General features: G+C 41.7%; 1 long non-coding RNA gene across 1 annotated transcript; it reads right to left on the bottom strand.

Annotated features, from left to right (window-relative positions):
• Positions 1–1,789: 1,789 nt before the first annotated feature.
• On the bottom strand, positions 1,790–7,793 carry LOC146193207 (uncharacterized). Its single transcript, XR_014706414.1, has 3 exons — positions 7,639–7,793; positions 5,871–5,976; positions 1,790–1,994 (listed from the first exon to the last, which is right to left on the bottom strand). It is a non-coding gene; the product is annotated as an uncharacterized LOC146193207 (long non-coding RNA).
• Between the last annotated feature and the right edge of the window lie 3,034 nt (positions 7,794–10,827).

Raw genomic sequence — 10,827 nt, 5'->3', positions numbered from 1 at the left:
CAATATGTGATTATGAAGTAGCGTGTTTTATCTGAAACGTAATTCTGCAGTTGTCATGATCATTTGGAACTAGTGCCAGTTTCGTTCAAAACTGACATGTTTTGAACGTAAGGGCGTCTCTGAAAGCAAAACTACCAGACTACCTTGGCATGCCTCTGAGATACTGCTTCGGCTTGGAGCTGCAGCAAATTGCCATTGTATATTTGCCTCATGAAATTGTTCGCTATATTCTACGGTGTCATACTAAGAAAGGCAACCACTCATTTTCTGTTGAAATTATAGTGGGGATATGCAACCGAATGATTCTCTGCTGTCATCGTGAATTGAGACAGTTTTTGATTATTTTTCTTGTGTGTGTGGGGGGGGGGGGGGAGGGGAGGGGGGTTGAAGCATGGTAGGTCCTATAAAAACCTATAAAAGGTGGTCTTCGCCGAATAAGAAAGACAGAATGATGTAAAAATGAAGGAAGAAAGGCAGGACTGAGGTTGTGTTCATTCAGCATAACTGTGCTCAACGGTAAGAAAAAAGCGACAGAATATAAAGCTCATCGTTCACGATACTGTGGAAGCAGGCTAGTTTCGGAACGTCATAATGCTTAGAAACCCAAACACTCTTCTGGACTGGCGCAGAGATGGTGGAACAATTATATAGCTCATCTTTTTGCTCTCAATATGCAAACATGAAACGCTGCCACGAAAACACCCTTTAAATTTTACAGGCATGTTCTAATGAGGATGTCTTTTCGTATAAAAACATCAACTCAGCTTTCTTTGGGTTCTGGTATTTACTGTGCCTGAAGTTCTCAAATGTATTTTTAAATGCTTCCGACAGAAAACAATTAACTGTCTCTAATATGCCAACTTTTCCCATGCAGCATCTTTAACTTCATACGTTGGTTGGTTGGTTCATAGGAAGGGAAAGGCGCAGTATCTGTCACACTTGCTCTGTGGACACCTGAACCGCGCCGTAAGGGAAGGGATGAAGGTGGGAGTGAAAGTGGATAGAGAGAAAGGGGAGCCGTAGTGGAGGGCTACGGAGTAATTTCGACCACCTGGGGATCTTTAACGTGCGCTGACATCGCACAGCACACGCACGCCACTTCGTTTCGCCTCCATCGAAACGCAGCCGCCGAGGCCGGGATTCGATCCCGGGAACTCCGGCACAGTAGTCGGGCGTCTTACCACTGCACCACCCCGGCGGGGCAATTAACTTCATACGTCTTCTTAAATTTTTGTGTGCTGTGCAATGTCAGTGCACGGTAAATAACTCCAGGTAGTAGAACTTTCCGGTGCCCTTGGTGTCCCCTTTCTTGTGTGTGTTTGTGTTGCGCTGAATTCCCTGTAATTATGCGTGACAACAAGCAGTTACTTTTCTTATCAGCATGTAAAATTATCACGATTCTCTTTAGTCGGCATCCACGAACCCTTGCAGCATTCGCAGCAGTTTTAGACGTCGGCTACAAGCGGTTATTTTAAATGCTTTTTCTACCAGTGAAAGTTAATATGGCCAAGGAGGGGGTGGACGCTACACATGCAGATGGGGACGTAAACATCTGTATGTCCGAAAGGAAAGCACGCCCAAATTTGACAGTGAAACGTTTTGAGGTTATATTCAGTGCAGCTTCACCTCTCTACATCACGAAAACCTAACGTATGATTATAAAGACGTTAGAAAAGAAATGCTGCCCTTCGCATGCGGTACAGGAAAGTTTGCCAATCTAATACAATAGGAAAAATATTGTCGGTTATTTCTCGAACAGCAGTTAAAACAAATGATCACAAATGTTCAGTTATTCATGACACTGGTTTTTATTTATCCACTTTCCCTTTCGGCAACACCGGACTGAAATCTTCATTCATTGCAGAGCATCTACATATCAGTTCTGAATGCTTGTCCCGTGCTCACAATAATAGACCGGGCAACAGTCCGGGAAGTGAATTCCTGTTCCATTCGTACTGCCGCAGAAAGGATCATTCAATTCGATTTTCTCACACCTAGAAGAAAACATAAACAGCACTGACTATAGCCATCTAACGTTTCAGCACTACAAGATTTTGCAGAGGCAAACTGAATGTCAGCGTGGTAGCCGAATGACCACAAAGTTCCAGGATGCAGGGGCTCAGCCGCCTGAAACTTGAGAAGCGCATCTGCGCTTCAAGAGACAGTTATGCAAAATTTCTAATGTTGAGGATAAGAAAACAGCTTCTAATATCCTAGAATCCCAGATTAATCGGACTCTCACCCCGCTGGGGCGATGCAATGGTAGGGCGCTCGACTATTGTGCCCAATGACGCGGGTTAGATTCCTAGTCTGGGTGGCTGCTTTCTGGTGGAGGCGAAACGCAAGGCGCCCGTGTGCTGGGCGAAGTGAGTGAACCTTAAAGAACCCCAGGTAGTCGCGATTTCCGAGCCCTCCACTATGACGTCTCTCATAGCCTTAGTCGCCTGGGAATGTTGAACAACAAACCAACCAATCGGTCTTTCTTACACAGAGTTGGTTGCTTTGTAGAGACCAGCGATGTCGCAAAATACTTTTTGCAGTTACTAAAAAAACTTCGGCAGACTTGCGGAATGAACAGTTACCTTTACCAAGCGGAGTTTTCTCTAACAGAGTGGAAAGATATCTAAATGAATATGTTGCAAAAGAAATGCAAGGTAAATATTTTAACGTTAAGTACAAATATGAATAAAGTTGAATATTGCGAAGTACGTGCAGTCAAAAACCGCATGCTTAATAAAATACTTTATTATTAGTCATAGTTACTTATTACGAACCTAACACAAAGTTAATCCTACTAATGCAAAAAGGACGCTGTACGATAAAAAAGGATGTTTTTAAGAGCTCTATTAATCTGTTCGACAGCGTGCTAATAGCAAGGCGTTATCGGGCCACAACAATTATTTAATTTTTCCAGTACCGTACACCACATACTGTGTATATGTGCCTTCAATATGTTTTTTTTTTCTCTATGTAGAAAAATCTATTTCTTTTTAACATTGTAAACAAAAGAGTCTTTTGGCGGGCTAGTTCGTGTAAATCATTCATTTTTAAAACTGCGCGAATAAAACAAGGACAGAGCGAGAAACACAGGAACACACACATGCTTGTGTATGTTCCTGGGTTTCTCGCTCTGTCATTGTTATATTCGCGAAGTTTTAAAAATGATTGTAAACAATATTAGGTAAAATTCAACATTTTGGCACAATGTCTACCTCAAGCTTTACTAAAACAATACGTGTTCGCATTTTGATGATTATGTTACGCTTTATATCTGGTCTGCGTTAATAAACTATAAAACGTGGAGAATAGAACCGCGCTCTGTGCTGCAGTGTTCTGTGCACTGTAAAAATTTGTTTGGTTTGGTTTGGTTTGTAGGGTTTAACGTCCCAAAGCGCCTCAGGCTATGAGAGACGCCGTAGTGGAGGACTCCGGAAATTTCGACCATCTGCAGTTTTTAACATGCACTGACAACGCACAGCACACGGGCGCCTTGCTTTTCGCCTGCACCGAAAAGCGGCCGCCGAGACCGGGATTCGATCCCGCGTCCTTGGGAATAGTAGTCGAGCGCCGTAACCACTCCGCCACTCCGGCGGCGCTTAGTGATCGAGCCCGCATGATTGCATTTCGATGCGAAAGCAAAACTATCGATTAAAGAAAAAGAATTGGAGCATATTCAACCAAGTTTTAAATATTCGGAGCTTGTGCTCTAAACGTCGCTTTGCTTTTAGCCTTCAGTTCGAGGCGAAGGTTTTGCGATCAGGCTCCAGGCAAAGATAGGATAAATCGGTGCTTAGGGATTTTAGTTTTAGCGAAGTATGCGACTTTAGGACTGCTTCAACCATAAGAGAGGGCGGTGCGATAGCGGTGCGTTTGGATCTATGACAGATCCGAGAAGAAGATTGTGCACTGATGACATTCGGTGACAACTACAACAGATAGTGCGTAGTTCGGGAGGCTGGCTTAACTGTCAGCCATATGAACTACTTCCAACTCGCCCAATACTTCCAATACTGTTAAAAGCGCGCTGTGAGCGCGTACAGAGATAGGTATGATTTTCCTTATTGGTTAGATTCCTGAGTTTGCATCCGTTCCGCCGAATTTTTTTCTGCCTCTTGAAGACGGTAATAGCCGGCATATAATTAACCTCAGCATTGCTAGAACACTGAAACATCGCCAAAAAAAAAAAAAAAACAATAAACGCAAATGTCTTGTATCTTCCGAAATATGATTTATAAATCAGCTATTTCCTTCGTTCTCAGAAGCTATAGCTTATTGCAATTGCAATGCGACGATGTCAACGCACGTTACGGCAGGAATAAATGAAAAGACGCTTGCTCGCATACTAGCATACGCAACTAAATTACGCGAACAGTAACTCTCGCTCTATGTACCGGACGTTATATTTAACAGGTGACAAATTTTGAGATGAAAGTCAATTGCTTTAATTTTATTTTAGTCATAGGGCCATATTGAGGACTGCGGCGTATACCAGGTTATCGGCAGGTTGCATGAATTAGATAATTGATTAAAAATACGTTACATAAGTTTTAGATTTTCGCTTCATGGTCTATGTTGTATTTGCAGAAATGAGGATCGGCATCCAAGTAGTATATCAACGAAAAAATGTTTTTCTTATATATGTAGCATGCTTCACAACGCCCAAAAATGTAATCATGACAGCCGCTTCACACAGTAACACAGTGCTAGTGATGCAGTTCACTCTCCAGCAGTTTCGTCACTCTGCTGGCATCAGCTGAAAGCCAGAAGGACGAACGGCGGTTCGAGGTCAATGTCGCGTAGACTTCGGCCTCGCTGATAGCCGCCGCTTCGTCGGTATCAAATCCACGCAGCCACTGTGGTCATCGTGCTGCAGTCCGGCATCAAAGCGCATATTGCCCGAATCCTCTACGCCACACCCTCCCTCGGGCAATTTGTTACTGTTTGAAGCGGGTGGTGCGTGTGTCAAGCAATTTCGAAGTGTTAATAAATGATTAATAATAATAATAATAATAATAATAATAATAATAATAATAATAATAATAATAATAATAATAATAATAATAATAATAATAATAATAATAATAATAATAATAATAATAATAATAATAATAATAATAATATATGAGGGTGAGGGTGACGTTCGGGCCTTCTAACGTGAGCTAGAAGTTTTGTAACATCTTTTTTTGTGGCTATACTTGTGTGGGACTAGCTCCGATTCCTCAAATACAACGTACCCCTTTAGATGAAAATTATATACTTTCATTGACATATTGACTTATTAGCGAACCAATTGAAGCCTACTGTCTCTTAAACCATGTCCTTTTTAGCCTACAATACCCCAGGACTAAAATCAATCTAAAACACTTACCATGCTTTAAAGAAATGTGGAGATTTTAAAATAAACCTCCCGGTATAACGCAGTTAAATCATTCTTGCAATTTTTTCTTTAAGTGCTACCCCAATTTGCTTTTGAAAGTTTATTTCGATTCATATAAGAGTTTACAGGTACCATGCAAACAAATAATGTGTGTTATGCCGTGAGGGATGTGAAGCATAAAAATAATGAAGGAATATATATATTTTTTTTGTTCATCAAGAGAGCTCTGGAAGCCTTTCGAGGCCGGCTTGTAAAGGGTGAGAAGGGTCTGGTCTTCATTTAGCTGTACTGCCCACGCTGCCGACACTGGTGACAGGTATTTTAGCAGATATACACGTTACAATATGCCACCACTCATTTCTGGAAAAAAAAGGCTTGAAGTCCATACATATGGTGCTGCAGGTGTATGGGAATTAATGTGAAGTAAATAGCATGCATGGGAAAAAAATATAAGTGGAACCAATGATTCATAGCACTCGAAAAGAATACTTACTCTTCCCGCTCTATTCTTCCCCTGTGGCACGATACTTTGACGCACGTTTCGTTCAGAGTTATCGCTGCACCATTCAGTAGTTCTTTTCTCTCGAAATTACAGTTATCTGAAATCATGAGGTCAGAAATGTAAGCACGCGTATTAGATAGCACCAACATATCCAAATGCGCCAACTCAAGAGTGGCTATTTTGCGTCGTGGAGTAAGCTTTGGGGAAGTGAGGCGTTCGAAAATAAAATAACACGAATAAATGCGAATGGTGGTGTAAAATTGTCGTCTTAAATGTATTAGGTGGAAATAATTGTACCTTAGTTTCTAATCTTTCTATAATTCAGTTTTTGTAATGCGCACGGAGTCAATTAAAACAGAAATGTAAACAAAAGCAGAAGTATAATGTCATTGTCACTGCTTGATTTCCTTGTGTTTACGTTTGAGTGATTTCTTAGATTTCTGTGTATACTGCATTTTAGCGAATATGCGCACTCCGTATTCCTTGCGTGGCTTGCCCTTGTCTATGTTGCGGCCCAGTGATGCTCTTTCAGTAGTCTGTAGCACTATACGTATTTTTTTGGCAATAGAAGCATAGTCTATGGCGTGTTTATATGTATTATTAGAAGGCGCATTAGCACCCCGAGAGAAATAATAGCTTGCATTCCTCCAAATAAATGAAAAAGTAGGGTTTCAAATTTTTTATACCTTGGGCACGTTGACGTGCACTTGTAGTAGGCATCCGTAAGGAGGAATAACGTGGAAAGTTTGGGATTTCTTCGCATGCTAACAATGTTTAATAGAAGAGGTAAAAGCACATATTTCCTGTATGCGAAACCGCCACAAAGTGGTATTTTAATTATTGAGTATAATTCTACACAAATCTCCTTCAACTCGTATCTGAGAAAAAAAAAAAAAATCGACGCTTATACTGCACTTCCTATTTTCATTATAAGGCCGAAATATTTATTAGATATAAAAGCAAAAATGTGACCGAACAAATCGCTAGGAAGAACAAGATATATCGTACCGTTGATCCATAAATTTAATACGCTTGTTTGCACGCTCCCACGAGTTACTGGGCTCAGGCCTTGAATTAAAGCAAGCAGGCGTTCTTCTGCGCCATTCAAAATTTTTGCAAACTTTTCTTTGAAATACTGAGCTAAGGGGGAGAAAGTGTGTTAATTTTCTCGCGGTGCGTGGTACATTGTTCGAGTTCATGCATTTCTGCCAGCAGCATTAGACTGGTTACAAACATCACATATATTTTTCACAGCACTTCTGTGAAGTAATTTATGACGCCATCCTTTTGTGCGCCCTAAAACTAAACATAGACATTGCCTTTCATCCTGGACATGACAGTCGGTCTGATCGTTTTGCTTGTGCTGCACTGGTACAAACTACGCTCGGCACATATTTAGGGATGGTTTTATTTCCAAATGGAGTGGAATAGGCTTACGATATCTTTACCATGCCCCAATTCTCTTTAATTATTTTAGCTCAGCAAAGGCTGATACGGCGCAGTTTTAAGCCACTTGAACTGCGATGTCATGAATCGTTATCTGTTCAGTATACGAACCACCTTCATGGCGTCTTTCGTTCAACCAAAACAAAGAGGCGGGGAACACAAAGAACACTGCCAGAACGATGTTGCACAAAGCAAGCAATTAGAACTTTTTGAGATGGTTCTGAACTTATTTGTGGCGACGCAGCTCATTTCGTTTAGTCCCAAATGTACTAGGCATCGCATAATTATCGAGCCCTTCTGCAGATCCACTTACTTGTTTCGAATATGAGCTCCGGCATCCCATCACTGATCTTGCAGTATATTATGGCAAAAGCCAAGCACACTGAAAGCACCGCTTCAAGGGTGTGCATTCTGTTGGGAATGGTTGGTCGTGAGCTGTCTTGTGGTTGCTATGATGAAACTTCCTCTTATTCTTCTTTATATACCCTAAGTCAAGGGACACTCAGCCAAAAAAAAAAAAAAGTGAGAAGTTACTGATTGTCCAAAAAATTCTTTCTTTATGTTTGCCTTCAACTGCTCAGCTTTCACTGATAAACTCTCTGTCAGCAGGAAACGACTAACTGTTCCTGGGAATGCAATGCGAGCCACTGCTCATATACACTGACGCGATAAACTTATCAAAAACGTGAACTTGTTTTGTCGTCTTGCCACGTATTTGGAGCGACGAACTGAAAGCACGATAGTATGGAGGAGGCTGTAACGTTCCACTGGCCAAGTGATAAAGGAGGAAAGCATATATTCTTGCCCATAGTGAAAAGGAATTTAGGGTTGTTTTTTTTTTTTTTTTTTTTTTCAGAACATCGGGGCCCAGACTATACACTGAGACATCACTGAGCTCTCATTTATGTGGACAGTGCTTGTTGCATGATACAGAAAATATGCTTTTTCTTACTGGCCTATTCTTTAGTGGGGGTAGCAATAACATCTAATATCAAACAGAACACTACGGTCGCGGATATTACAGAGCATTAGCACATTCTGTTTGCTCAAGTTTCACTGAGCCTAGAATCACTTGTTATTTTCAACCGCGTTTGCAACGCCGAAGCTCTGCGTGTAAATCGCGACGGCGTGTAATAAGCCCACAATCTGTTGGACGCATCGAATGACCATCTCTAGTTGCATACGCATGAACTCCGACTCTGCCCACAGTTCCATTTTCAAAGCTCAATTTGTTACCTAACTAGAGCCGGTCCATTCATCTTTTCATTTTCACCTCAAAATGTTACCTTTAAAAGCGGCAGAGTAATACCCATGAAATATCCGTCTTTAATTCGAAGAATAGCTACGAATTGGCCACCACGCAGACAGCGTCACGCCGTAGAAGTCCGAAAATGCTCCGCATAAGCAACCAAATAACAAATCCAAGAGACCTGAAAAGGAGGTGGTTGTCACACGATCTGCATTGCATTCAAAATGAAGTTTCTAAAGCGGATTTGTTGCGAAGGTCCACGGTGGGTCCCATTTAAGGCGCCGATTTACTTAATTAAATGTAATTGCCTGCACTGTTCCCTGTGACAGGCGGCCTCTTTTTTCTTCCTTGCACTGCGCATTTCTAGCCTTCGTTCTCTGTTTTCCATTTTCGTATTGATTTTTTCAATTGCCTTTTTCTTTACAGTTAAGGCTAACCAACCTTACCTTGCCTTCGAAGTACCTTTGTGTTTCTTCAAATGCCTTTGACTGATTTTGGGAGTGAGCCCAGAAGTATAGCTCGATGCAAAGCATTAACACGGAAGAGTTTTTTTGCTTTTGGGCCTTGGTTTGCGTGCACTGACTGCACAGTGTCTTCAATTATGCAGCGACCTGTCGTTGTGCTTCGTGTTCGTTTTGTTCATGCCTCGGTGCTGGAGTAACAAGCCACGGACTTCGTGCCCTTAAAACTGAATGGTTTCAGTTTTCGGCTGCAGTTTTAGCAATTTTAAGGCAATGAATTGATTAGCGTACTCGGGAGCTCCACTTTTACCCACGCGCTTTCCAAAGGTCCTTTTGATACCATATGGCTTCACTGTATGCCGAGGAACGTCAGGCGACCAAAATTTTTCTAGTACCACTGAGAGCACGTTAAATCCCTTATATTCTAGTTGCGCAGCTTAAGGACGTCAATGGATGTATCGTACTATGTAAGGCATGTATTGCGTCTGTCGCCGAGTGTAACAGCCCCCCCTCCCCTCTCCCGAAATAATCTTTCTTCTTTGTATGTAACAGAAAGCTTCCTGTTTACCTTTCAGCGGGGAAACTCATGTGTATCATATCAATTGGTAATTAATTTAGTTTGGTTAATGAATTCTGACGTCCAATTACGATTAAAACTGTGAGGGACGCGGTAGTGGAGGGCTCTAGAAATTTCGACCACCTGGAGTTCTTTACCACCCACTGATATCGCGCAGAACACAGAAACCTTGCTTTTCGCCTTCATCGAAAAGCGACCATCGTGGTCGGGATGACATCACGCGTCGTTTGGGTTCAGCAGTCCAGTGCCGTAACCCCTTAACCAACATGGCGGGGCTCTTAATATTTTGGTGTATTTCTGTATAGATGTTTGAACGCACTTCGTTAATTTCTTAAAATCATTACTATGTAGACTTCTACCTAAAGTAACAAACTTTTGCCATGAGAGCACGACATGTTCACTCTCTTTACCTTCTTCACATTTTTCTTTATACATTTCTTTTCATTTTCAGCCTGTGCAGTCTTTTCTCCTATTATTGTTTTGACCAGCGGTTCTAAATGGCTGCACCAACTTGACTCCCGTGCTTATGGCCAGTGGCGGCTCATAGGCCTACAGCACGCTGAGATTGCAGTGGTGTTGTGCAGGGCCAAAGGGCCTGCGAGCCCCGATCGCGTGAAAGTAGTTTTCACGACAATGATGATGATAATGTAAACTTAAAAAAAAGTGACAGGATTGCCCTCAGCTTCGATCACGACATAAATGATGAAATCTCTCCTTCTTGTTCGTTTCTACCTCTTTCTAGCGTGTTTGTGTACTTGTTATAATGCAATCTCTTTCTTTTCTTTGGTTTTGTCGTGGCGACACCGGAATATCAGGACTCTCTCCTCTACACGCGAGGCTGAACTGAATTGCATATGGCCGTACGGAGCTTCATGCAGTGATTATGCCTACCTAGCCAAACGATGAAATTATGTCGACGTCAGAACCTATTGGTGCGTCCTGCCCGAGGACGCCGAGCGCCTCATGCACAGTTGGTGTATTACTAGAAACATTTAAACTTCAACGCAATGAAGATCACCTCTTTTTGATGTTTTTAAAGCTAAACCGATCCGATGAGGGGGTATCAGTTTTATCCAACTTTCCAAATATCCGATCAGTATAAATAAAAAGTGGTTTCTATTTAACAGCAGTTTAATGCATAACTGTTTTTAAGCCGTAATTTTAAGGTTTGAACATGTATTCGTTTAAGTACGTTGACACGTACCGCATTCAGAG

This window comes from Amblyomma maculatum, chromosome 4 (assembly GCF_055883805.1).
Source record: "Amblyomma maculatum isolate TAMU_Amacu chromosome 4, ASM5588380v1, whole genome shotgun sequence".
Classification (NCBI taxonomy): Eukaryota; Metazoa; Arthropoda; class Arachnida; order Ixodida; family Ixodidae; genus Amblyomma; species Amblyomma maculatum.
Note: the sequence above shows the minus strand (reverse complement) of the source record. Positions and strands in the feature narration are given on the sequence as shown.